The sequence below is a fragment of the Ascaphus truei genome, unplaced genomic scaffold (genome assembly GCF_040206685.1).
Source record: "Ascaphus truei isolate aAscTru1 unplaced genomic scaffold, aAscTru1.hap1 HAP1_SCAFFOLD_537, whole genome shotgun sequence".
NCBI classification, from domain to species: Eukaryota; Metazoa; Chordata; class Amphibia; order Anura; family Ascaphidae; genus Ascaphus; species Ascaphus truei.
Window position 1 is genome coordinate 215,172 of NW_027456868.1, and position 26,363 is coordinate 241,534.

At 47.9% G+C, this 26,363-nt stretch overlaps 12 non-coding genes across 12 annotated transcripts; all 12 read left to right on the forward strand.

Annotated features, from left to right (window-relative positions):
* The first annotated feature begins 2,297 nt into the window (after positions 1–2,297).
* Positions 2,298–2,368, forward strand: TRNAG-GCC (transfer RNA glycine (anticodon GCC)). Its single transcript has one exon. It is a non-coding gene; the product is annotated as a tRNA-Gly (tRNA).
* Positions 2,369–3,531: 1,163 nt separating this feature from the next.
* On the forward strand, positions 3,532–3,602 carry TRNAG-GCC (transfer RNA glycine (anticodon GCC)). Its single transcript has one exon. It is a non-coding gene; the product is annotated as a tRNA-Gly (tRNA).
* Positions 3,603–4,069: 467 nt separating this feature from the next.
* On the forward strand, positions 4,070–4,140 carry TRNAG-GCC (transfer RNA glycine (anticodon GCC)). The gene has a single exon. It is a non-coding gene; the product is annotated as a tRNA-Gly (tRNA).
* A 4,493-nt stretch (positions 4,141–8,633) lies between these two features.
* On the forward strand, positions 8,634–8,704 carry TRNAG-GCC (transfer RNA glycine (anticodon GCC)). The gene has a single exon. It is a non-coding gene; the product is annotated as a tRNA-Gly (tRNA).
* Positions 8,705–9,842: 1,138 nt separating this feature from the next.
* Positions 9,843–9,913, forward strand: TRNAG-GCC (transfer RNA glycine (anticodon GCC)). The gene has a single exon. It is a non-coding gene; the product is annotated as a tRNA-Gly (tRNA).
* Positions 9,914–11,071: 1,158 nt separating this feature from the next.
* Positions 11,072–11,142, forward strand: TRNAG-GCC (transfer RNA glycine (anticodon GCC)). Its single transcript has one exon. It is a non-coding gene; the product is annotated as a tRNA-Gly (tRNA).
* Positions 11,143–12,280: 1,138 nt separating this feature from the next.
* Positions 12,281–12,351, forward strand: TRNAG-GCC (transfer RNA glycine (anticodon GCC)). The gene has a single exon. It is a non-coding gene; the product is annotated as a tRNA-Gly (tRNA).
* Positions 12,352–13,488: 1,137 nt separating this feature from the next.
* TRNAG-GCC (transfer RNA glycine (anticodon GCC)) lies at positions 13,489–13,559 on the forward strand. The gene has a single exon. It is a non-coding gene; the product is annotated as a tRNA-Gly (tRNA).
* Positions 13,560–14,706: 1,147 nt separating this feature from the next.
* Positions 14,707–14,777, forward strand: TRNAG-GCC (transfer RNA glycine (anticodon GCC)). Its single transcript has one exon. It is a non-coding gene; the product is annotated as a tRNA-Gly (tRNA).
* Positions 14,778–15,244: 467 nt separating this feature from the next.
* TRNAG-GCC (transfer RNA glycine (anticodon GCC)) lies at positions 15,245–15,315 on the forward strand. Its single transcript has one exon. It is a non-coding gene; the product is annotated as a tRNA-Gly (tRNA).
* Positions 15,316–20,012: 4,697 nt separating this feature from the next.
* Positions 20,013–20,083, forward strand: TRNAG-GCC (transfer RNA glycine (anticodon GCC)). Its single transcript has one exon. It is a non-coding gene; the product is annotated as a tRNA-Gly (tRNA).
* Positions 20,084–25,967: 5,884 nt separating this feature from the next.
* On the forward strand, positions 25,968–26,038 carry TRNAG-GCC (transfer RNA glycine (anticodon GCC)). The gene has a single exon. It is a non-coding gene; the product is annotated as a tRNA-Gly (tRNA).
* Positions 26,039–26,363: the final 325 nt, after the last annotated feature.

Genomic DNA, 26,363 nt, shown 5'->3' on the forward strand with positions numbered 1-26,363 from the left:
TGGTTGAAGGCCAATGCTCTGGATTGGGAAATATGTGTAGACAGAGATGAGAAATCAAATGACACACACAAATGGCTTACCTTTTGAAGCAAGCAAGGGTTTCGCCTCACTATGTTCTTGACATTCAAGGTAGGCCATATACCTTTGTGTGGACTGTAGTGTCCTGTACGCTAAATAATTCAATCTACATTATTCTGAGGCTATTGCTAGCTACACTCAGAATACAAAACAGGGTTGAGTTGGGTGGGTGGGGGGGGGGTGGGTGGGGGGGGGGTGGAAGGGAAGGATGAGAACCGCTCAACGCGTGTGCGTGCCTGCCTGCCGAGACATCAGAGCGAATGACGTCATCGCACCCGACGTGTTTCTTACTCCTCTACGTACGGAGCTTCGTCAGGGCAAATCAGTGGGACTAGCCAGCCTCGCAGCTAGATAAACGGATGTGTCTCGGTGGTTACCAGACTGAAACGTCTGGTTGACTCTTCCGGGGTTCCGCATGCAGGCAACTATTGTGGATACTTCCCTAATTCATCCAGGACAGCGACATTTTACCACCAGTCACTCGTGAAGTATTTCTCGCATAGATTCAAAGCGTGTATCGATAATACCGCGCATGGGAATTATCACCATTTAACTGACGGCTAGGTTAAAACATTTAAAACCATATAGCATGCGGTATCATCCCACGCTCAGTACCGGCAGGGAACAGTCACAGTTGGCACTGCTATCTTTATCATCTTTGAGCTGATGGTTGGTCGTTCAGATGACTTTCCTTAATCATTGCAACATAGTGCCGCCCGGCCAAACTTGATATATACCGCGACATATTGCAATGTGCCATATTATATTGCCGTTATAGTAATGAAACCATTGGAGGTGGTTGGGTAGCGCTCACAAGCCCATCTTTTGGTCAGTCAGTCACGATGTTTCCTTTTACCGCTTGTGACACCAGGATCCCTTGAAAGGTGTGCGAAGGTTAAACTTTCATTTAGGCCACTGGAATGTGTTGTCGCATGCTGGTATATCCTCTCTGATTGTTGACATCGGCGTTTCTTTTCACGATGGCCTCTGCGAACTGTATCCTTCATTGCAGTGCAGCATTGGTGGTTCAGTGGTAGAATTCGGGTTCGATTCCCGGCCAATGCATCCTTTTTCCTTTAATTGCCGTTCACGATGCCCGTGAATGCGTCCCTGTTGTCATGGTTGAAGGCCAATGCTCTGGATTGGGAAATATGTGTAGACAGAGATGAGAAATCAAATGACACACACAAATGGCTTACCTTTTGAAGCAAGCAAGGGTTTCGCCTCACTATGTTCTTGACATTCAAGGTAGGCCATATACCTTTGTGTGGACTGTAGTGTCCTGTACGCTAAATAATTCAATCTACATTATTCTGAGGCTATTGCTAGCTACACTCAGAATACAAAACAGGGTTGAGTTGGGTGGGTGGGTGGGTGGGTGGGTGGGTGGGGGGGGGGGTGGAAGGGAAGGATGAGAACCGCTCAACGCGTGTGCGTGCCTGCCTGCCGAGACATCAGAGCGAATGACGTCATCGCACCCGACGTGTTTCTTACTCCTCTACGTACGGAGCTTCGTCAGGGCAAATCAGTGGGACTAGCCAGCCTCGCAGCTAGATAAACGGATGTGTCTCGGTGGTTACCAGACTGCAACGTCTGGTTGACTCTTCCGGGGTTCCGCATGCAGGCAACTATTGTGGATACTTCCCTAATTCATCCAGGACAGCGACATTTTACCACCAGTCACTCGTGAAGTATTTCTCGCATAGATTCAAAGCGTGTATCGATAATACCGCGCATGGGAATTATCACCATTTAACTGACGGCTAGGTTAAAACATTTAAAACCATATAGCATGCGGTATCATCCCACGCTCAGTACCGGCAGGGAACAGTCACAGTTGGCACTGCTATCTTTATCATCTTTGAGCTGATGGTTGGTCGTTCAGATGACTTTCCTTAATCATTGCAACATAGTGCCGCCCGGCCAAACTTGATATATACCGCGACATATTGCAATGTGCCATATTATATTGCCGTTATAGTAATGAAACCATTGGAGGTGGTTGGGTAGCGCTCACAAGCCCATCTTTTGGTCAGTCAGTCACGATGTTTCCTTTTACCGCTTGTGACACCAGGATCCCTTGAAAGGTGTGCGAAGGTTAAACTTTCATTTAGGCCACTGGAATGTGTTGTCGCATGCTGGTATATCCTCTCTGATTGTTGACATCGGCGTTTCTTTTAACGATGGCCTCTGCGAACTGTATCCTTCATTGCAGTGCAGCATTGGTGGTTCAGTGGTAGAATTCTCGCCTGCCACGCGGGAGGCCCGGGTTCGATTCCCGGCCAATGCATCCTTTTTCCTTTAATTGCCGTTCACGATGCCCGTGAATGCGTCCCTGTTGTCATGGTTGAAGGCCAATGCTCTGGATTGGGAAATATGTGTAGACAGAGATGAGAAATCAAATGACACACACAAATGGCTTACCTTTTGAAGCAAGCAAGGGTTTCGCCTCACTATGTTCTTGACATTCAAGGTAGGCCATATACCTTTGTGTGGACTGTAGTGTCCTGTACGCTAAATAATTCAATCTACATTATTCTGAGGCTATTGCTAGCTACACTCAGAATACAAAACAGGGTTGAGTTGGGTGGGTGGGTGGGTGGGTGGGTGGGGGGGGGTGGGTGGGGGGGGGGTGGAAGGGAAGGATGAGAACCGCTCAACGCGTGTGCGTGCCTGCCTGCCGAGACATCAGAGCGAATGACGTCATCGCACCCGACGTGTTTCTTACTCCTCTACGTACGGAGCTTCGTCAGGGCAAATCAGTGGGACTAGCCAGCCTCGCAGCTAGATAAACGGATGTGTCTCGGTGGTTACCAGACTGCAACGTCTGGTTGACTCTTCCGGGGTTCCGCATGCAGGCAACTATTGTGGATACTTCCCTAATTCATCCAGGACAGCGACATTTTACCACCAGTCACTCGTGAAGTATTTCTCGCATAGATTCAAAGCGTGTATCGATAATACCGCGCATGGGAATTATCACCATTTAACTGACGGCTAGGTTAAAACATTTAAAACCATATAGCATGCGGTATCATCCCACGCTCAGTACCGGCAGGGAACAGTCACAGTTGGCACTGCTATCTTTATCATCTTTGAGCTGATGGTTGGTCGTTCAGATGACTTTCCTTAATCATTGCAACATAGTGCCGCCCGGCCAAACTTGATATATACCGCGACATATTGCAATGTGCCATATTATATTGCCGTTATAGTAATGAAACCATTGGAGGTGGTTGGGTAGCGCTCACAAGCCCATCTTTTGGTCAGTCAGTCACGATGTTTCCTTTTACCGCTTGTGACACCAGGATCCCTTGAAAGGTGTGCGAAGGTTAAACTTTCATTTAGGCCACTGGAATGTGTTGTCGCATGCTGGTATATCCTCTCTGATTGTTGACATCGGCGTTTCTTTTCACGATGGCCTCTGCGAACTGTATCCTTCATTGCAGTGCAGCATTGGTGGTTCAGTGGTAGAATTCTCGCCTGCCACGCGGGAGGCCCGGGTTCGATTCCCGGCCAATGCATCCTTTTTCCTTTAATTGCCGTTCACGATGCCCGTGAATGCGTCCCTGTTGTCATGGTTGAAGGCCAATGCTCTGGATTGGGAAATATGTGTAGACAGAGATGAGAAATCAAATGACACACACAAATGGCTTACCTTTTGAAGCAAGCAAGGGTTTCGCCTCACTATGTTCTTGACATTCAAGGTAGGCCATATACCTTTGTGTGGACTGTATTATATTGCCGTTATAGTAATGAAACCATTGGAGGTGGTTGGGTAGCGCTCACAAGCCCATCTTTTGGTCAGTCAGTCACGATGTTTCCTTTTACCGCTTGTGACACCAGGATCCCTTGAAAGGTGTGCGAAGGTTAAACTTTCATTTAGGCCACTGGAATGTGTTGTCGCATGCTGGTATATCCTCTCTGATTGTTGACATCGGCGTTTCTTTTCACGATGGCCTCTGCGAACTGTATCCTTCATTGCAGTGCAGCATTGGTGGTTCAGTGGTAGAATTCTCGCCTGCCACGCGGGAGGCCCGGGTTCGATTCCCGGCCAATGCATCCTTTTTCCTTTAATTGCCGTTCACGATGCCCGTGAATGCGTCCCTGTTGTCATGGTTGAAGGCCAATGCTCTGGATTGGGAAATATGTGTAGACAGAGATGAGAAATCAAATGACACACACAAATGGCTTACCTTTTGAAGCAAGCAAGGGTTTCGCCTCACTATGTTCTTGACATTCAAGGTAGGCCATATACCTTTGTGTGGACTGTATTATATTGCCGTTATAGTAATGAAACCATTGGAGGTGGTTGGGTAGCGCTCACAAGCCCATCTTTTGGTCAGTCAGTCACGATGTTTCCTTTTACCGCTTGTGACACCAGGATCCCTTGAAAGGTGTGCGAAGGTTAAACTTTCATTTAGGCCACTGGAATGTGTTGTCGCATGCTGGTATATCCTCTCTGATTGTTGACATCGGCGTTTCTTTTCACGATGGCCTCTGCGAACTGTATCCTTCATTGCAGTGCAGCATTGGTGGTTCAGCGGTAGAATTCTCGCCTGCCACGCGGGAGGCCCGGGTTCGATTCCCGGCCAATGCATCCTTTTTCCTTTAATTGCCGTTCACGATGCCCGTGAATGCGTCCCTGTTGTCATGGTTGAAGGCCAATGCTCTGGATTGGGAAATATGTGTAGACAGAGATGAGAAATCAAATGACACACACAAATGGCTTACCTTTTGAAGCAAGCAAGGGTTTCGCCTCACTATGTTCTTGACATTCAAGGTAGGCCATATACCTTTGTGTGGACTGTAGTGTCCTGTACGCTAAATAATTCAATCTACATTATTCTGAGGCTATTGCTAGCTACACTCAGAATACAAAACAGGGTTGAGTTGGGTGGGTGGGGGGGGGTGGGTGGGGGGGGGGTGGAAGGGAAGGATGAGAACCGCTCAACGCGTGTGCGTGCCTGCCTGCCGAGACATCAGAGCGAATGACGTCATCGCACCCGACGTGTTTCTTACTCCTCTACGTACGGAGCTTCGTCAGGGCAAATCAGTGGGACTAGCCAGCCTCGCAGCTAGATAAACGGATGTGTCTCGGTGGTTACCAGACTGCAACGTCTGGTTGACTCTTCCGGGGTTCCGCATGCAGGCAACTATTGTGGATACTTCCCTAATTCATCCAGGACAGCGACATTTTACCACCAGTCACTCGTGAAGTATTTCTCGCATAGATTCAAAGCGTGTATCGATAATACCGCGCATGGGAATTATCACCATTTAACTGACGGCTAGGTTAAAACATTTAAAACCATATAGCATGCGGTATCATCCCACGCTCAGTACCGGCAGGGAACAGTCACAGTTGGCACTGCTATCTTTATCATCTTTGAGCTGATGGTTGGTCGTTCAGATGACTTTCCTTAATCATTGCAACATAGTGCCGCCCGGCCAAACTTGATATATACCGCGACATATTGCAATGTGCCATATTATATTGCCGTTATAGTAATGAAACCATTGGAGGTGGTTGGGTAGCGCTCACAAGCCCATCTTTTGGTCAGTCAGTCACGATGTTTCCTTTTACCGCTTGTGACACCAGGATCCCTTGAAAGGTGTGCGAAGGTTAAACTTTCATTTAGGCCACTGGAATGTGTTGTCGCATGCTGGTATATCCTCTCTGATTGTTGACATCGGCGTTTCTTTTCACGATGGCCTCTGCGAACTGTATCCTTCATTGCAGTGCAGCATTGGTGGTTCAGTGGTAGAATTCGGGTTCGATTCCCGGCCAATGCATCCTTTTTCCTTTAATTGCCGTTCACGATGCCCGTGAATGCGTCCCTGTTGTCATGGTTGAAGGCCAATGCTCTGGATTGGGAAATATGTGTAGACAGAGATGAGAAATCAAATGACACACACAAATGGCTTACCTTTTGAAGCAAGCAAGGGTTTCGCCTCACTATGTTCTTGACATTCAAGGTAGGCCATATACCTTTGTGTGGACTGTAGTGTCCTGTACGCTAAATAATTCAATCTACATTATTCTGAGGCTATTGCTAGCTACACTCAGAATACAAAACAGGGTTGAGTTGGGTGGGTGGGTGGGTGGGTGGGTGGGTGGGTGGGTGGGGGGGGGGGTGGAAGGGAAGGATGAGAACCGCTCAACGCGTGTGCGTGCCTGCCTGCCGAGACATCAGAGCGAATGACGTCATCGCACCCGACGTGTTTCTTACTCCTCTACGTACACTGGCGACACACTTTATTCGAGCTGGGCTAGTCCCACGAATTCGGGTATACCCGGGTGTATTGAGGTTTGTGACTGTTTTCTGCCCGAGTGCATTGAGTTATTTTCCAGCAGGGATTGAAGCATTTTATTCCCGCTGGCTGCAATACTGCACAGTACATATATATATACTGCATTACAATTCATGAATTTATGCCATCTGGTAGACACGCGAAGCATTGCAGCCTATTAAATCCTAATCATTATCATTTAACAGATCAGCCGCCCATCAGCCAGGCATGAACCCAGGCTGGGAAGGCAAATGCAACGGGGCTTGTCAGAGGTGAGGAGCGGCGCATTCCAGGTATCTGCCAGGTACATACCGGGTATTTGCTCGAATAAAGTGTGTCGGTGCAGTACGGAGCTTCGTCAGGGCAAATCAGTGGGACTAGCCAGCCTCGCAGCTAGATAAACGGATGTGTCTCGGTGGTTACCAGACTGCAACGTCTGGTTGACTCTTCCGGGGTTCCGCATGCAGGCAACTATTGTGGATACTTCCCTAATTCATCCAGGACAGCGACATTTTACCACCAGTCACTCGTGAAGTATTTCTCGCATAGATTCAAAGCGTGTATCGATAATACCGCGCATGGGAATTATCACCATTTAACTGACGGCTAGGTTAAAACATTTAAAACCATATAGCATGCGGTATCATCCCACGCTCAGTACCGGCAGGGAACAGTCACAGTTGGCACTGCTATCTTTATCATCTTTGAGCTGATGGTTGGTAGTTCAGATGACTTTCCTTAATCATTGCAACATAGTGCCGCCCGGCCAAACTTGATATATACCGCGACATATTGCAATGTGCCATATTATATTGCCGTTATAGTAATGAAACCATTGGAGGTGGTTGGGTAGCGCTCACAAGCCCATCTTTTGGTCAGTCAGTCACGATGTTTCCTTTTACCGCTTGTGACACCAGGATCCCTTGAAAGGTGTGCGAAGGTTAAACTTTCATTTAGGCCACTGGAATGTGTTGTCGCATGCTGGTATATCCTCTCTGATTGTTGACATCGGCGTTTCTTTTCACGATGGCCTCTGCGAACTGTATCCTTCATTGCAGTGCAGCATTGGTGGTTCAGTGGTAGAATTCGGGTTCGATTCCCGGCCAATGCATCCTTTTTCCTTTAATTGCCGTTCACGATGCCCGTGAATGCGTCCCTGTTGTCATGGTTGAAGGCCAATGCTCTGGATTGGGAAATATGTGTAGACAGAGATGAGAAATCAAATGACACACACAAATGGCTTACCTTTTGAAGCAAGCAAGGGTTTCGCCTCACTATGTTCTTGACATTCAAGGTAGGCCATATACCTTTGTGTGGACTGTAGTGTCCTGTACGCTAAATAATTCAATCTACATTATTCTGAGGCTATTGCTAGCTACACTCAGAATACAAAACAGGGTTGAGTTGGGTGGGTGGGTGGGTGGGTGGGTGGGGGGGGGGGTGGAAGGGAAGGATGAGAACCGCTCAACGCGTGTGCGTGCCTGCCTGCCGAGACATCAGAGCGAATGACGTCATCGCACCCGACGTGTTTCTTACTCCTCTACGTACGGAGCTTCGTCAGGGCAAATCAGTGGGACTAGCCAGCCTCGCAGCTAGATAAACGGATGTGTCTCGGTGGTTACCAGACTGCAACGTCTGGTTGACTCTTCCGGGGTTCCGCATGCAGGCAACTATTGTGGATACTTCCCTAATTCATCCAGGACAGCGACATTTTACCACCAGTCACTCGTGAAGTATTTCTCGCATAGATTCAAAGCGTGTATCGATAATACCGCGCATGGGAATTATCACCATTTAACTGACGGCTAGGTTAAAACATTTAAAACCATATAGCATGCGGTATCATCCCACGCTCAGTACCGGCAGGGAACAGTCACAGTTGGCACTGCTATCTTTATCATCTTTGAGCTGATGGTTGGTCGTTCAGATGACTTTCCTTAATCATTGCAACATAGTGCCGCCCGGCCAAACTTGATATATACCGCGACATATTGCAATGTGCCATATTATATTGCCGTTATAGTAATGAAACCATTGGAGGTGGTTGGGTAGCGCTCACAAGCCCATCTTTTGGTCAGTCAGTCACGATGTTTCCTTTTACCGCTTGTGACACCAGGATCCCTTGAAAGGTGTGCGAAGGTTAAACTTTCATTTAGGCCACTGGAATGTGTTGTCGCATGCTGGTATATCCTCTCTGATTGTTGACATCGGCGTTTCTTTTCACGATGGCCTCTGCGAACTGTATCCTTCATTGCAGTGCAGCATTGGTGGTTCAGTGGTAGAATTCTCGCCTGCCACGCGGGAGGCCCGGGTTCGATTCCCGGCCAATGCATCCTTTTTCCTTTAATTGCCGTTCACGATGCCCGTGAATGCGTCCCTGTTGTCATGGTTGAAGGCCAATGCTCTGGATTGGGAAATATGTGTAGACAGAGATGAGAAATCAAATGACACACACAAATGGCTTACCTTTTGAAGCAAGCAAGGGTTTCGCCTCACTATGTTCTTGACATTCAAGGTAGGCCATATACCTTTGTGTGGACTGTAGTGTCCTGTACGCTAAATAATTCAATCTACATTATTCTGAGGCTATTGCTAGCTACACTCAGAATACAAAACAGGGTTGAGTTGGGTGGGTGGGTGGGGGGGGGGGTGGAAGGGAAGGATGAGAACCGCTCAACGCGTGTGCGTGCCTGCCTGCCGAGACATCAGAGCGAATGACGTCATCGCACCCGACGTGTTTCTTACGCCTCTACGTACGGAGCTTCGTCAGGGCAAATCAGTGGGACTAGCCAGCCTCGCAGCTAGATAAACGGATGTGTCTCGGTGGTTACCAGACTGCAACGTCTGGTTGACTCTTCCGGGGTTCCGCATGCAGGCAACTATTGTGGATACTTCCCTAATTCATCCAGGACAGCGACATTTTACCACCAGTCACTCGTGAAGTATTTCTCGCATAGATTCAAAGCGTGTATCGATAATACCGCGCATGGGAATTATCACCATTTAACTGACGGCTAGGTTAAAACATTTAAAACCATATAGCATGCGGTATCATCCCACGCTCAGTACCGGCAGGGAACAGTCACAGTTGGCACTGCTATCTTTATCATCTTTGAGCTGATGGTTGGTCGTTCAGATGACTTTCCTTAATCATTGCAACATAGTGCCGCCCGGCCAAACTTGATATATACCGCGACATATTGCAATGTGCCATATTATATTGCCGTTATAGTAATGAAACCATTGGAGGTGGTTGGGTAGCGCTCACAAGCCCATCTTTTGGTCAGTCAGTCACGATGTTTCCTTTTACCGCTTGTGACACCAGGATCCCTTGAAAGGTGTGCGAAGGTTAAACTTTCATTTAGGCCACTGGAATGTGTTGTCGCATGCTGGTATATCCTCTCTGATTGTTGACATCGGCGTTTCTTTTCACGATGGCCTCTGCGAACTGTATCCTTCATTGCAGTGCAGCATTGGTGGTTCAGTGGTAGAATTCTCGCCTGCCACGCGGGAGGCCCGGGTTCGATTCCCGGCCAATGCATCCTTTTTCCTTTAATTGCCGTTCACGATGCCCGTGAATGCGTCCCTGTTGTCATGGTTGAAGGCCAATGCTCTGGATTGGGAAATATGTGTAGACAGAGATGAGAAATCAAATGACACACACAAATGGCTTACCTTTTGAAGCAAGCAAGGGTTTCGCCTCACTATGTTCTTGACATTCAAGGTAGGCCATATACCTTTGTGTGGACTGTAGTGTCCTGTACGCTAAATAATTCAATCTACATTATTCTGAGGCTATTGCTAGCTACACTCAGAATACAAAACAGGGTTGAGTTGGGTGGGTGGGTGGGTGGGTGGGTGGGTGGGTGGGGGGGGGGGTGGAAGGGAAGGATGAGAACCGCTCAACGCGTGTGCGTGCCTGCCTGCCGAGACATCAGAGCGAATGACGTCATCGCACCCGACGTGTTTCTTACTCCTCTACGTACGGAGCTTCGTCAGGGCAAATCAGTGGGACTAGCCAGCCTCGCAGCTAGATAAACGGATGTGTCTCGGTGGTTACCAGACTGCAACGTCTGGTTGACTCTTCCGGGGTTCCGCATGCAGGCAACTATTGTGGATACTTCCCTAATTCATCCAGGACAGCGACATTTTACCACCAGTCACTCGTGAAGTATTTCTCGCATAGATTCAAAGCGTGTATCGATAATACCGCGCATGGGAATTATCACCATTTAACTGACGGCTAGGTTAAAACATTTAAAACCATATAGCATGCGGTATCATCCCACGCTCAGTACCGGCAGGGAACAGTCACAGTTGGCACTGCTATCTTTATCATCTTTGAGCTGATGGTTGGTCGTTCAGATGACTTTCCTTAATCATTGCAACATAGTGCCGCCCGGCCAAACTTGATATATACCGCGACATATTGCAATGTGCCATATTATATTGCCGTTATAGTAATGAAACCATTGGAGGTGGTTGGGTAGCGCTCACAAGCCCATCTTTTGGTCAGTCAGTCACGATGTTTCCTTTTACCGCTTGTGACACCAGGATCCCTTGAAAGGTGTGCGAAGGTTAAACTTTCATTTAGGCCACTGGAATGTGTTGTCGCATGCTGGTATATCCTCTCTGATTGTTGACATCGGCGTTTCTTTTCACGATGGCCTCTGCGAACTGTATCCTTCATTGCAGTGCAGCATTGGTGGTTCAGTGGTAGAATTCTCGCCTGCCACGCGGGAGGCCCGGGTTCGATTCCCGGCCAATGCATCCTTTTTCCTTTAATTGCCGTTCACGATGCCCGTGAATGCGTCCCTGTTGTCATGGTTGAAGGCCAATGCTCTGGATTGGGAAATATGTGTAGACAGAGATGAGAAATCAAATGACACACACAAATGGCTTACCTTTTGAAGCAAGCAAGGGTTTCGCCTCACTATGTTCTTGACATTCAAGGTAGGCCATATACCTTTGTGTGGACTGTAGTGTCCTGTACGCTAAATAATTCAATCTACATTATTCTGAGGCTATTGCTAGCTACACTCAGAATACAAAACAGGGTTGAGTTGGGTGGGTGGGTGGGGGGGGGGGTGGAAGGGAAGGATGAGAACCGCTCAACGCGTGTGCGTGCCTGCCTGCCGAGACATCAGAGCGAATGACGTCATCGCACCCGACGTGTTTCTTACTCCTCTACGTACGGAGCTTCGTCAGGGCAAATCAGTGGGACTAGCCAGCCTCGCAGCTAGATAAACGGATGTGTCTCGGTGGTTACCAGACTGCAACGTCTGGTTGACTCTTCCGGGGTTCCGCATGCAGGCAACTATTGTGGATACTTCCCTAATTCATCCAGGACAGCGACATTTTACCACCAGTCACTCGTGAAGTATTTCTCGCATAGATTCAAAGCGTGTATCGATAATACCGCGCATGGGAATTATCACCATTTAACTGACGGCTAGGTTAAAACATTTAAAACCATATAGCATGCGGTATCATCCCACGCTCAGTACCGGCAGGGAACAGTCACAGTTGGCACTGCTATCTTTATCATCTTTGAGCTGATGGTTGGTCGTTCAGATGACTTTCCTTAATCATTGCAACATAGTGCCGCCCGGCCAAACTTGATATATACCGCGACATATTGCAATGTGCCATATTATATTGCCGTTATAGTAATGAAACCATTGGAGGTGGTTGGGTAGCGCTCACAAGCCCATCTTTTGGTCAGTCAGTCACGATGTTTCCTTTTACCGCTTGTGACACCAGGATCCCTTGAAAGGTGTGCGAAGGTTAAACTTTCATTTAGGCCACTGGAATGTGTTGTCGCATGCTGGTATATCCTCTCTGATTGTTGACATCGGCGTTTCTTTTCACGATGGCCTCTGCGAACTGTATCCTTCATTGCAGTGCAGCATTGGTGGTTCAGTGGTAGAATTCTCGCCTGCCACGCGGGAGGCCCGGGTTCGATTCCCGGCCAATGCATCCTTTTTCCTTTAATTGCCGTTCACGATGCCCGTGAATGCGTCCCTGTTGTCATGGTTGAAGGCCAATGCTCTGGATTGGGAAATATGTGTAGACAGAGATGAGAAATCAAATGACACACACAAATGGCTTACCTTTTGAAGCAAGCAAGGGTTTCGCCTCACTATGTTCTTGACATTCAAGGTAGGCCATATACCTTTGTGTGGACTGTAGTGTCCTGTACGCTAAATAATTCAATCTACATTATTCTGAGGCTATTGCTAGCTACACTCAGAATACAAAACAGGGTTGAGTTGGGTGGGTGGGGGGGGGGTGGGTGGAAGGGAAGGATGAGAACCGCTCAACGCGTGTGCGTGCCTGCCTGCCGAGACATCAGAGCGAATGACGTCATCGCACCCGACGTGTTTCTTACTCCTCTACGTACGGAGCTTCGTCAGGGCAAATCAGTGGGACTAGCCAGCCTCGCAGCTAGATAAACGGATGTGTCTCGGTGGTTACCAGACTGCAACGTCTGGTTGACTCTTCCGGGGTTCCGCATGCAGGCAACTATTGTGGATACTTCCCTAATTCATCCAGGACAGCGACATTTTACCACCAGTCACTCGTGAAGTATTTCTCGCATAGATTCAAAGCGTGTATCGATAATACCGCGCATGGGAATTATCACCATTTAACTGACGGCTAGGTTAAAACATTTAAAACCATATAGCATGCGGTATCATCCCACGCTCAGTACCGGCAGGGAACAGTCACAGTTGGCACTGCTATCTTTATCATCTTTGAGCTGATGGTTGGTCGTTCAGATGACTTTCCTTAATCATTGCAACATAGTGCCGCCCGGCCAAACTTGATATATACCGCGACATATTGCAATGTGCCATATTATATTGCCGTTATAGTAATGAAACCATTGGAGGTGGTTGGGTAGCGCTCACAAGCCCATCTTTTGGTCAGTCAGTCACGATGTTTCCTTTTACCGCTTGTGACACCAGGATCCCTTGAAAGGTGTGCGAAGGTTAAACTTTCATTTAGGCCACTGGAATGTGTTGTCGCATGCTGGTATATCCTCTCTGATTGTTGACATCGGCGTTTCTTTTCACGATGGCCTCTGCGAACTGTATCCTTCATTGCAGTGCAGCATTGGTGGTTCAGTGGTAGAATTCTCGCCTGCCACGCGGGAGGCCCGGGTTCGATTCCCGGCCAATGCATCCTTTTTCCTTTAATTGCCGTTCACGATGCCCGTGAATGCGTCCCTGTTGTCATGGTTGAAGGCCAATGCTCTGGATTGGGAAATATGTGTAGACAGAGATGAGAAATCAAATGACACACACAAATGGCTTACCTTTTGAAGCAAGCAAGGGTTTCGCCTCACTATGTTCTTGACATTCAAGGTAGGCCATATACCTTTGTGTGGACTGTAGTGTCCTGTACGCTAAATAATTCAATCTACATTATTCTGAGGCTATTGCTAGCTACACTCAGAATACAAAACAGGGTTGAGTTGGGTGGGTGGGGGGGGGGTGGGTGGGGGGGGGTGGAAGGGAAGGATGAGAACCGCTCAACGCGTGTGCGTGCCTGCCTGCCGAGACATCAGAGCGAATGACGTCATCGCACCCGACGTGTTTCTTACTCCTCTACGTACGGAGCTTCGTCAGGGCAAATCAGTGGGACTAGCCAGCCTCGCAGCTAGATAAACGGATGTGTCTCGGTGGTTACCAGACTGCAACGTCTGGTTGACTCTTCCGGGGTTCCGCATGCAGGCAACTATTGTGGATACTTCCCTAATTCATCCAGGACAGCGACATTTTACCACCAGTCACTCGTGAAGTATTTCTCGCATAGATTCAAAGCGTGTATCGATAATACCGCGCATGGGAATTATCACCATTTAACTGACGGCTAGGTTAAAACATTTAAAACCATATAGCATGCGGTATCATCCCACGCTCAGTACCGGCAGGGAACAGTCACAGTTGGCACTGCTATCTTTATCATCTTTGAGCTGATGGTTGGTCGTTCAGATGACTTTCCTTAATCATTGCAACATAGTGCCGCCCGGCCAAACTTGATATATACCGCGACATATTGCAATGTGCCATATTATATTGCCGTTATAGTAATGAAACCATTGGAGGTGGTTGGGTAGCGCTCACAAGCCCATCTTTTGGTCAGTCAGTCACGATGTTTCCTTTTACCGCTTGTGACACCAGGATCCCTTGAAAGGTGTGCGAAGGTTAAACTTTCATTTAGGCCACTGGAATGTGTTGTCGCATGCTGGTATATCCTCTCTGATTGTTGACATCGGCGTTTCTTTTCACGATGGCCTCTGCGAACTGTATCCTTCATTGCAGTGCAGCATTGGTGGTTCAGTGGTAGAATTCTCGCCTGCCACGCGGGAGGCCCGGGTTCGATTCCCGGCCAATGCATCCTTTTTCCTTTAATTGCCGTTCACGATGCCCGTGAATGCGTCCCTGTTGTCATGGTTGAAGGCCAATGCTCTGGATTGGGAAATATGTGTAGACAGAGATGAGAAATCAAATGACACACACAAATGGCTTACCTTTTGAAGCAAGCAAGGGTTTCGCCTCACTATGTTCTTGACATTCAAGGTAGGCCATATACCTTTGTGTGGACTGTATTATATTGCCGTTATAGTAATGAAACCATTGGAGGTGGTTGGGTAGCGCTCACAAGCCCATCTTTTGGTCAGTCAGTCACGATGTTTCCTTTTACCGCTTGTGACACCAGGATCCCTTGAAAGGTGTGCGAAGGTTAAACTTTCATTTAGGCCACTGGAATGTGTTGTCGCATGCTGGTATATCCTCTCTGATTGTTGACATCGGCGTTTCTTTTCACGATGGCCTCTGCGAACTGTATCCTTCATTGCAGTGCAGCATTGGTGGTTCAGTGGTAGAATTCTCGCCTGCCACGCGGGAGGCCCGGGTTCGATTCCCGGCCAATGCATCCTTTTTCCTTTAATTGCCGTTCACGATGCCCGTGAATGCGTCCCTGTTGTCATGGTTGAAGGCCAATGCTCTGGATTGGGAAATATGTGTAGACAGAGATGAGAAATCAAATGACACACACAAATGGCTTACCTTTTGAAGCAAGCAAGGGTTTCGCCTCACTATGTTCTTGACATTCAAGGTAGGCCATATACCTTTGTGTGGACTGTAGTGTCCTGTACGCTAAATAATTCAATCTACATTATTCTGAGGCTATTGCTAGCTACACTCAGAATACAAAACAGGGTTGAGTTGGGTGGGTGGGGGGGGGGTGGGTGGAAGGGAAGGATGAGAACCGCTCAACGCGTGTGCGTGCCTGCCTGCCGAGACATCAGAGCGAATGACGTCATCGCACCCGACGTGTTTCTTACTCCTCTACGTACGGAGCTTCGTCAGGGCAAATCAGTGGGACTAGCCAGCCTCGCAGCTAGATAAACGGATGTGTCTCGGTGGTTACCAGACTGCAACGTCTGGTTGACTCTTCCGGGGTTCCGCATGCAGGCAACTATTGTGGATACTTCCCTAATTCATCCAGGACAGCGACATTTTACCACCAGTCACTCGTGAAGTATTTCTCGCATAGATTCAAAGCGTGTATCGATAATACCGCGCATGGGAATTATCACCATTTAACTGACGGCTAGGTTAAAACATTTAAAACCATATAGCATGCGGTATCATCCCACGCTCAGTACCGGCAGGGAACAGTCACAGTTGGCACTGCTATCTTTATCATCTTTGAGCTGATGGTTGGTCGTTCAGATGACTTTCCTTAATCATTGCAACATAGTGCCGCCCGGCCAAACTTGATATATACCGCGACATATTGCAATGTGCCATATTATATTGCCGTTATAGTAATGAAACCATTGGAGGTGGTTGGGTAGCGCTCACAAGCCCATCTTTTGGTCAGTCAGTCACGATGTTTCCTTTTACCGCTTGTGACACCAGGATCCCTTGAAAGGTGTGCGAAGGTTAAACTTTCATTTAGGCCACTGGAATGTGTTGTCGCATGCTGGTATATCCTCTCTGATTGTTGACATCGGCGTTTCTTTTCACGATGGCCTCTGCGAACTGTATCCTTCATTGCAGTGCAGCATTGGTGGTTCAGTGGTAGAATTCGGGTTCGATTCCCGGCCAATGCATCCTTTTTCCTTTAATTGCCGTTCACGATGCCCGTGAATGCGTCCCTGTTGTCATGGTTGAAGGCCAATGCTCTGGATTGGGAAATATGTGTAGACAGAGATGAGAAATCAAATGACACACACAAATGGCTTACCTTTTGAAGCAAGCAAGGGTTTCGCCTCACTATGTTCTTGACATTCAAGGTAGGCCATATACCTTTGTGTGGACTGTAGTGTCCTGTACGCTAAATAATTCAATCTACATTATTCTGAGGCTATTGCTAGCTACACTCAGAATACAAAACAGGGTTGAGTTGGGTGGGTGGGGGGGGGGTGGGTGGAAGGGAAGGATGAGAACCGCTCAACGCGTGTGCGTGCCTGCCTGCCGAGACATCAGAGCGAATGACGTCATCGCACCCGACGTGTTTCTTACTCCTCTACGTACGGAGCTTCGTCAGGGCAAATCAGTGGGACTAGCCAGCCTCGCAGCTAGATAAACGGATGTGTCTCGGTGGTTACCAGACTGCAACGTCTGGTTGACTCTTCCGGGGTTCCGCATGCAGGCAACTATTGTGGATACTTCCCTAATTCATCCAGGACAGCGACATTTTACCACCAGTCACTCGTGAAGTATTTCTCGCATAGATTCAAAGCGTGTATCGATAATACCGCGCATGGGAATTATCACCATTTAACTGACGGCTAGGTTAAAACATTTAAAACCATATAGCATGCGGTATCATCCCACGCTCAGTACCGGCAGGGAACAGTCACAGTTGGCACTGCTATCTTTATCATCTTTGAGCTGATGGTTGGTCGTTCAGATGACTTTCCTTAATCATTGCAACATAGTGCCGCCCGGCCAAACTTGATATATACCGCGACATATTGCAATGTGCCATATTATATTGCCGTTATAGTAATGAAACCATTGGAGGTGGTTGGGTAGCGCTCACAAGCCCATCTTTTGGTCAGTCAGTCACGATGTTTCCTTTTACCGCTTGTGACACCAGGATCCCTTGAAAGGTGTGCGAAGGTTAAACTTTCATTTAGGCCACTGGAATGTGTTGTCGCATGCTGGTATATCCTCTCTGATTGTTGACATCGGCGTTTCTTTTCACGATGGCCTCTGCGAACTGTATCCTTCATTGCAGTGCAGCATTGGTGGTTCAGTGGTAGAATTCGGGTTCGATTCCCGGCCAATGCATCCTTTTTCCTTTAATTGCCGTTCACGATGCCCGTGAATGCGTCCCTGTTGTCATGGTTGAAGGCCAATGCTCTGGATTGGGAAATATGTGTAGACAGAGATGAGAAATCAAATGACACACACAAATGGCTTACCTTTTGAAGCAAGCAAGGGTTTCGCCTCACTATGTTCTTGACATTCAAGGTAGGCCATATACCTTTGTGTGGACTGTAGTGTCCTGTACGCTAAATAATTCAATCTACATTATTCTGAGGCTATTGCTAGCTACACTCAGAATACAAAACAGGGTTGAGTTGGGTGGGTGGGTGGGGGGGGGGGTGGAAGGGAAGGATGAGAACCGCTCAACGCGTGTGCGTGCCTGCCTGCCGAGACATCAGAGCGAATGACGTCATCGCACCCGACGTGTTTCTTACTCCTCTACGTACGGAGCTTCGTCAGGGCAAATCAGTGGGACTAGCCAGCCTCGCAGCTAGATAAACGGATGTGTCTCGGTGGTTACCAGACTGCAACGTCTGGTTGACTCTTCCGGGGTTCCGCATGCAGGCAACTATTGTGGATACTTCCCTAATTCATCCAGGACAGCGACATTTTACCACCAGTCACTCGTGAAGTATTTCTCGCATAGATTCAAAGCGTGTATCGATAATACCGCGCATGGGAATTATCACCATTTAACTGACGGCTAGGTTAAAACATTTAAAACCATATAGCATGCGGTATCATCCCACGCTCAGTACCGGCAGGGAACAGTCACAGTTGGCACTGCTATCTTTATCATCTTTGAGCTGATGGTTGGTCGTTCAGATGACTTTCCTTAATCATTGCAACATAGTGCCGCCCGGCCAAACTTGATATATACCGCGACATATTGCAATGTGCCATATTATATTGCCGTTATAGTAATGAAACCATTGGAGGTGGTTGGGTAGCGCTCACAAGCCCATCTTTTGGTCAGTCAGTCACGATGTTTCCTTTTACCGCTTGTGACACCAGGATCCCTTGAAAGGTGTGCGAAGGTTAAACTTTCATTTAGGCCACTGGAATGTGTTGTCGCATGCTGGTATATCCTCTCTGATTGTTGACATCGGCGTTTCTTTTCACGATGGCCTCTGCGAACTGTATCCTTCATTGCAGTGCAGCATTGGTGGTTCAGTGGTAGAATTCGGGTTCGATTCCCGGCCAATGCATCCTTTTTCCTTTAATTGCCGTTCACGATGCCCGTGAATGCGTCCCTGTTGTCATGGTTGAAGGCCAATGCTCTGGATTGGGAAATATGTGTAGACAGAGATGAGAAATCAAATGACACACACAAATGGCTTACCTTTTGAAGCAAGCAAGGGTTTCGCCTCACTATGTTCTTGACATTCAAGGTAGGCCATATACCTTTGTGTGGACTGTAGTGTCCTGTACGCTAAATAATTCAATCTACATTATTCTGAGGCTATTGCTAGCTACACTCAGAATACAAAACAGGGTTGAGTTGGGTGGGTGGGTGGGGGGGGGGGTGGAAGGGAAGGATGAGAACCGCTCAACGCGTGTGCGTGCCTGCCTGCCGAGACATCAGAGCGAATGACGTCATCGCACCCGACGTGTTTCTTACTCCTCTACGTACGGAGCTTCGTCAGGGCAAATCAGTGGGACTAGCCAGCCTCGCAGCTAGATAAACGGATGTGTCTCGGTGGTTACCAGACTGCAACGTCTGGTTGACTCTTCCGGGGTTCCGCATGCAGGCAACTATTGTGGATACTTCCCTAATTCATCCAGGACAGCGACATTTTACCACCAGTCACTCGTGAAGTATTTCTCGCATAGATTCAAAGCGTGTATCGATAATACCGCGCATGGGAATTATCACCATTTAACTGACGGCTAGGTTAAAACATTTAAAACCATATAGCATGCGGTATCATCCCACGCTCAGTACCGGCAGGGAACAGTCACAGTTGGCACTGCTATCTTTATCATCTTTGAGCTGATGGTTGGTCGTTCAGATGACTTTCCTTAATCATTGCAACATAGTGCCGCCCGGCCAAACTTGATATATACCGCGACATATTGCAATGTGCCATATTATATTGCCGTTATAGTAATGAAACCATTGGAGGTGGTTGGGTAGCGCTCACAAGCCCATCTTTTGGTCAGTCAGTCACGATGTTTCCTTTTACCGCTTGTGACACCAGGATCCCTTGAAAGGTGTGCGAAGGTTAAACTTTCATTTAGGCCACTGGAATGTGTTGTCGCATGCTGGTATATCCTCTCTGATTGTTGACATCGGCGTTTCTTTTCACGATGGCCTCTGCGAACTGTATCCTTCATTGCAGTGCAGCATTGGTGGTTCAGTGGTAGAATTCTCGCCTGCCACGCGGGAGGCCCGGGTTCGATTCCCGGCCAATGCATCCTTTTTCCTTTAATTGCCGTTCACGATGCCCGTGAATGCGTCCCTGTTGTCATGGTTGAAGGCCAATGCTCTGGATTGGGAAATATGTGTAGACAGAGATGAGAAATCAAATGACACACACAAATGGCTTACCTTTTGAAGCAAGCAAGGGTTTCGCCTCACTATGTTCTTGACATTCAAGGTAGGCCATATACCTTTGTGTGGACTGTAGTGTCCTGTACGCTAAATAATTCAATCTACATTATTCTGAGGCTATTGCTAGCTACACTCAGAATACAAAACAGGGTTGAGTTGGGTGGGTGGGGGGGGGGTGGGTGGAAGGGAAGGATGAGAACCGCTCAACGCGTGTGCGTGCCTGCCTGCCGAGACATCAGAGCGAATGACGTCATCGCACCCGACGTGTTTCTTACTCCTCTACGTACGGAGCTTCGTCAGGGCAAATCAGTGGGACTAGCCAGCCTCGCAGCTAGATAAACGGATGTGTCTCGGTGGTTACCAGACTGCAACGTCTGGTTGACTCTTCCGGGGTTCCGCATGCAGGCAACTATTGTGGATACTTCCCTAATTCATCCAGGACAGCGACATTTTACCACCAGTCACTCGTGAAGTATTTCTCGCATAGATTCAAAGCGTGTATCGATAATACCGCGCATGGGAATTATCACCATTTAACTGACGGCTAGGTTAAAACATTTAAAACCATATAGCATGCGGTATCATCCCACGCTCAGTACCGGCAGGGAACAGTCACAGTTGGCACTGCTATCTTTATCATCTTTGAGCTGATGGTTGGTCGTTCAGATGACTTTCCTTAATCATTGCAACATAGTGCCGCCCGGCCAAACTTGATATATACCGCGACATATTGCAATGTGCCATATTATATTGCCGTTATAGTAATGAAACCATTGGAGGTGGTTGGGTAGCGCTCACAAGCCCATCTTTTGGTCAGTCAGTCACGATGTTTCCTTTTACCGCTTGTGACACCAGGATCCCTTGAAAGGTGTGCGAAGGTTAAACTTTCATTTAGGCCACTGGAATGTGTTGTCGCATGCTGGTATATCCTCTCTGATTGTTGACATCGGCGTTTCTTTTCACGATGGCCTCTGCGAACTGTATCCTTCATTGCAGTGCAGCATTGGTGGTTCAGTGGTAGAATTCGGGTTCGATTCCCGGCCAATGCATCCTTTTTCCTTTAATTGCCGTTCACGATGCCCGTGAATGCGTCCCTGTTGTCATGGTTGAAGGCCAATGCTCTGGATTGGGAAATATGTGTAGACAGAGATGAGAAATCAAATGACACACACAAATGGCTTACCTTTTGAAGCAAGCAAGGGTTTCGCCTCACTATGTTCTTGACATTCAAGGTAGGCCATATACCTTTGTGTGGACTGTAGTGTCCTGTACGCTAAATAATTCAATCTACATTATTCTGAGGCTATTGCTAGCTACACTCAGAATACAAAACAGGGTTGAGTTGGGTGGGTGGGTGGGGGGGGGGGTGGAAGGGAAGGATGAGAACCGCTCAACGCGTGTGCGTGCCTGCCTGCCGAGACATCAGAGCGAATGACGTCATCGCACCCGACGTGTTTCTTACTCCTCTACGTACGGAGCTTCGTCAGGGCAAATCAGTGGGACTAGCCAGCCTCGCAGCTAGATAAACGGATGTGTCTCGGTGGTTACCAGACTGCAACGTCTGGTTGACTCTTCCGGGGTTCCGCATGCAGGCAACTATTGTGGATACTTCCCTAATTCATCCAGGACAGCGACATTTTACCACCAGTCACTCGTGAAGTATTTCTCGCATAGATTCAAAGCGTGTATCGATAATACCGCGCATGGGAATTATCACCATTTAACTGACGGCTAGGTTAAAACATTTAAAACCATATAGCATGCGGTATCATCCCACGCTCAGTACCGGCAGGGAACAGTCACAGTTGGCACTGCTATCTTTATCATCTTTGAGCTGATGGTTGGTCGTTCAGATGACTTTCCTTAATCATTGCAACATAGTGCCGCCCGGCCAAACTTGATATATACCGCGACATATTGCAATGTGCCATATTATATTGCCGTTATAGTAATGAAACCATTGGAGGTGGTTGGGTAGCGCTCACAAGCCCATCTTTTGGTCAGTCAGTCACGATGTTTCCTTTTACCGCTTGTGACACCAGGATCCCTTGAAAGGTGTGCGAAGGTTAAACTTTCATTTAGGCCACTGGAATGTGTTGTCGCATGCTGGTATATCCTCTCTGATTGTTGACATCGGCGTTTCTTTTCACGATGGCCTCTGCGAACTGTATCCTTCATTGCAGTGCAGCATTGGTGGTTCAGTGGTAGAATTCGGGTTCGATTCCCGGCCAATGCATCCTTTTTCCTTTAATTGCCGTTCACGATGCCCGTGAATGCGTCCCTGTTGTCATGGTTGAAGGCCAATGCTCTGGATTGGGAAATATGTGTAGACAGAGATGAGAAATCAAATGACACACACAAATGGCTTACCTTTTGAAGCAAGCAAGGGTTTCGCCTCACTATGTTCTTGACATTCAAGGTAGGCCATATACCTTTGTGTGGACTGTAGTGTCCTGTACGCTAAATAATTCAATCTACATTATTCTGAGGCTATTGCTAGCTACACTCAGAATACAAAACAGGGTTGAGTTGGGTGGGTGGGGGGGGGGTGGGTGGAAGGGAAGGATGAGAACCGCTCAACGCGTGTGCGTGCCTGCCTGCCGAGACATCAGAGCGAATGACGTCATCGCACCCGACGTGTTTCTTACTCCTCTACGTACGGAGCTTCGTCAGGGCAAATCAGTGGGACTAGCCAGCCTCGCAGCTAGATAAACGGATGTGTCTCGGTGGTTACCAGACTGCAACGTCTGGTTGACTCTTCCGGGGTTCCGCATGCAGGCAACTATTGTGGATACTTCCCTAATTCATCCAGGACAGCGACATTTTACCACCAGTCACTCGTGAAGTATTTCTCGCATAGATTCAAAGCGTGTATCGATAATACCGCGCATGGGAATTATCACCATTTAACTGACGGCTAGGTTAAAACATTTAAAACCATATAGCATGCGGTATCATCCCACGCTCAGTACCGGCAGGGAACAGTCACAGTTGGCACTGCTATCTTTATCATCTTTGAGCTGATGGTTGGTCGTTCAGATGACTTTCCTTAATCATTGCAACATAGTGCCGCCCGGCCAAACTTGATATATACCGCGACATATTGCAATGTGCCATATTATATTGCCGTTATAGTAATGAAACCATTGGAGGTGGTTGGGTAGCGCTCACAAGCCCATCTTTTGGTCAGTCAGTCACGATGTTTCCTTTTACCGCTTGTGACACCAGGATCCCTTGAAAGGTGTGCGAAGGTTAAACTTTCATTTAGGCCACTGGAATGTGTTGTCGCATGCTGGTATATCCTCTCTGATTGTTGACATCGGCGTTTCTTTTCACGATGGCCTCTGCGAACTGTATCCTTCATTGCAGTGCAGCATTGGTGGTTCAGTGGTAGAATTCGGGTTCGATTCCCGGCCAATGCATCCTTTTTCCTTTAATTGCCGTTCACGATGCCCGTGAATGCGTCCCTGTTGTCATGGTTGAAGGCCAATGCTCTGGATTGGGAAATATGTGTAGACAGAGATGAGAAATCAAATGACACACACAAATGGCTTACCTTTTGAAGCAAGCAAGGGTTTCGCCTCACTATGTTCTTGACATTCAAGGTAGGCCATATACCTTTGTGTGGACTGTAGTGTCCTGTACGCTAAATAATTCAATCTACATTATTCTGAGGCTATTGCTAGCTACACTCAGAATACAAAACAGGGTTGAGTTGGGTGGGTGGGTGGGGGGGGGGGTGGAAGGGAAGGATGAGAACCGCTCAACGCGTGTGCGTGCCTGCCTGCCGAGACATCAGAGCGAATGACGTCATCGCACCCGACGTGTTTCTTACTCCTCTACGTACGGAGCTTCGTCAGGGCAAATCAGTGGGACTAGCCAGCCTCGCAGCTAGATAAACGGATGTGTCTCGGTGGTTACCAGACTGCAACGTCTGGTTGACTCTTCCGGGGTTCCGCATGCAGGCAACTATTGTGGATACTTCCCTAATTCATCCAGGACAGCGACATTTTACCACCAGTCACTCGTGAAGTATTTCTCGCATAGATTCAAAGCGTGTATCGATAATACCGCGCATGGGAATTATCACCATTTAACTGACGGCTAGGTTAAAACATTTAAAACCATATAGCATGCGGTATCATCCCACGCTCAGTACCGGCAGGGAACAGTCACAGTTGGCACTGCTATCTTTATCATCTTTGAGCTGATGGTTGGTCGTTCAGATGACTTTCCTTAATCATTGCAACATAGTGCCGCCCGGCCAAACTTGATATATACCGCGACATATTGCAATGTGCCATATTATATTGCCGTTATAGTAATGAAACCATTGGAGGTGGTTGGGTAGCGCTCACAAGCCCATCTTTTGGTCAGTCAGTCACGATGTTTCCTTTTACCGCTTGTGACACCAGGATCCCTTGAAAGGTGTGCGAAGGTTAAACTTTCATTTAGGCCACTGGAATGTGTTGTCGCATGCTGGTATATCCTCTCTGATTGTTGACATCGGCGTTTCTTTTCACGATGGCCTCTGCGAACTGTATCCTTCATTGCAGTGCAGCATTGGTGGTTCAGTGGTAGAATTCGGGTTCGATTCCCGGCCAATGCATCCTTTTTCCTTTAATTGCCGTTCACGATGCCCGTGAATGCGTCCCTGTTGTCATGGTTGAAGGCCAATGCTCTGGATTGGGAAATATGTGTAGACAGAGATGAGAAATCAAATGACACACACAAATGGCTTACCTTTTGAAGCAAGCAAGGGTTTCGCCTCACTATGTTCTTGACATTCAAGGTAGGCCATATACCTTTGTGTGGACTGTAGTGTCCTGTACGCTAAATAATTCAATCTACATTATTCTGAGGCTATTGCTAGCTACACTCAGAATACAAAACAGGGTTGAGTTGGGTGGGTGGGTGGGGGGGGGGGTGGAAGGGAAGGATGAGAACCGCTCAACGCGTGTGCGTGCCTGCCTGCCGAGACATCAGAGCGAATGACGTCATCGCACCCGACGTGTTTCTTACTCCTCTACGTACGGAGCTTCGTCAGGGCAAATCAGTGGGACTAGCCAGCCTCGCAGCTAGATAAACGGATGTGTCTCGGTGGTTACCAGACTGCAACGTCTGGTTGACTCTTCCGGGGTTCCGCATGCAGGCAACTATTGTGGATACTTCCCTAATTCATCCAGGACAGCGACATTTTACCACCAGTCACTCGTGAAGTATTTCTCGCATAGATTCAAAGCGTGTATCGATAATACCGCGCATGGGAATTATCACCATTTAACTGACGGCTAGGTTAAAACATTTAAAACCATATAGCATGCGGTATCATCCCACGCTCAGTACCGGCAGGGAACAGTCACAGTTGGCACTGCTATCTTTATCATCTTTGAGCTGATGGTTGGTCGTTCAGATGACTTTCCTTAATCATTGCAACATAGTGCCGCCCGGCCAAACTTGATATATACCGCGACATATTGCAATGTGCCATATTATATTGCCGTTATAGTAATGAAACCATTGGAGGTGGTTGGGTAGCGCTCACAAGCCCATCTTTTGGTCAGTCAGTCACGATGTTTCCTTTTACCGCTTGTGACACCAGGATCCCTTGAAAGGTGTGCGAAGGTTAAACTTTCATTTAGGCCACTGGAATGTGTTGTCGCATGCTGGTATATCCTCTCTGATTGTTGACATCGGCGTTTCTTTTCACGATGGCCTCTGCGAACTGTATCCTTCATTGCAGTGCAGCATTGGTGGTTCAGTGGTAGAATTCTCGCCTGCCACGCGGGAGGCCCGGGTTCGATTCCCGGCCAATGCATCCTTTTTCCTTTAATTGCCGTTCACGATGCCCGTGAATGCGTCCCTGTTGTCATGGTTGAAGGCCAATGCTCTGGATTGGGAAATATGTGTAGACAGAGATGAGAAATCAAATGACACACACAAATGGCTTACCTTTTGAAGCAAGCAAGGGTTTCGCCTCACTATGTTCTTGACATTCAAGGTAGGCCATATACCTTTGTGTGGACTGTAGTGTCCTGTACGCTAAATAATTCAATCTACATTATTCTGAGGCTATTGCTAGCTACACTCAGAATACAAAACAGGGTTGAGTTGGGTGGGTGGGGGGGGGGTGGGTGGAAGGG